Genomic DNA, 1,054 nt, shown 5'->3' with positions numbered 1-1,054 from the left:
TCAATGGCTTTCACTTGCTCTTTTGGATTAGTCTCGGTATTACTTGGCAAGGTGCCCGGCTCTCTATCATCTTTGCTAACTGTCCAATTTGATTCTCGAGCCCTTATATCGATGCATCTTGGTTTTGAAGTTTAGTTTCAGTGGATGAAATAAACTTAGACATCATTTGCTCCAAGTTGGACTTTTCTTCTCTAGGAGGATCGGATCTGTACATCGGTTGTTTCCCATATTGTTGTCTTCCTTGCGGTCTATTCTAACTGTTTTGACCGCCCCATGAGAAGTTGGGATGTTGCCTCCACCCAGGATTGTATGTGTTCGAATAAGGGTCATTCCTTGGGCGGTTTTGGACTCCCACTTGATTCACTGGTGCCTCATTTTGCACATAGAATGGATTGTCATCTTGACAGTCCTTCGCATAGTGTTCCCCTCCACACTTTTCACAAAATATCTCTTGAAGATGCATCGCCGTGCCACCCACATTCAAGTTGTCTAGTTTCCTGTTTAAAGCATCAAGTTGTGCAGTAATAGCAGAAAAATCAGTTACCTAGTGAACTCCTGCACTCTTCCGCTGGTTGTTTCTTTCAGATTGAGGATGATAGCTGCTAGCAGCCATCTCCTCTAATAATTCATATCCTTCCTCTGCGGTTTTTCTCAACAGGTTTCCACAAGCATCAGCATCTATCATAGTACGGTTAGGAGTAAGCAAACCATAATAAAATGTTTGAACGACTAACCCAAGTGGTAACTCGTGATGTGGGCATCTTCGTAGTAGATCCTTGAAGCGTTCCCATGCCTCATATAAAGATTCCTGATCGAATTGAGCAAATGCTGTAATGTCTGCCCGCAGCTTCATGGTTTTGGAGGGAGGGAAGTATTTGATGAGAAATGCTTTCGCCATGTCTTCCCATGTAGTGATCGAACCTACAGGCAAACAATTTAACCATGCTTTAGCTTTATCACGTAAAGAGAAAGGAAACAACCGCAATCTAACAGCATCATAAGAAACTCTATTGAATTTAAAAGTATCGCAAATTTCAAGAAAATCTGCGATGTG

The 1,054-nt window shown here is 42.1% G+C and overlaps 1 non-coding gene across 1 annotated transcript; it reads left to right on the top strand.

The window, feature by feature from the left end:
• The first annotated feature begins 743 nt into the window (after positions 1–743).
• Positions 744–849, top strand: LOC140820389 (small nucleolar RNA R71). Its single transcript, XR_012115464.1, has one exon. It is a non-coding gene; the product is annotated as a small nucleolar RNA R71 (small nucleolar RNA).
• The last annotated feature ends 205 nt before the right edge of the window (positions 850–1,054 follow it).

This window comes from Primulina eburnea, chromosome 18 (genome assembly GCF_022965805.1).
Source record: "Primulina eburnea isolate SZY01 chromosome 18, ASM2296580v1, whole genome shotgun sequence".
Lineage (NCBI taxonomy): Eukaryota > Viridiplantae > Streptophyta > Magnoliopsida > Lamiales > Gesneriaceae > Primulina > Primulina eburnea.
Note: the sequence above shows the minus strand (reverse complement) of the source record. Positions and strands in the feature narration are given on the sequence as shown.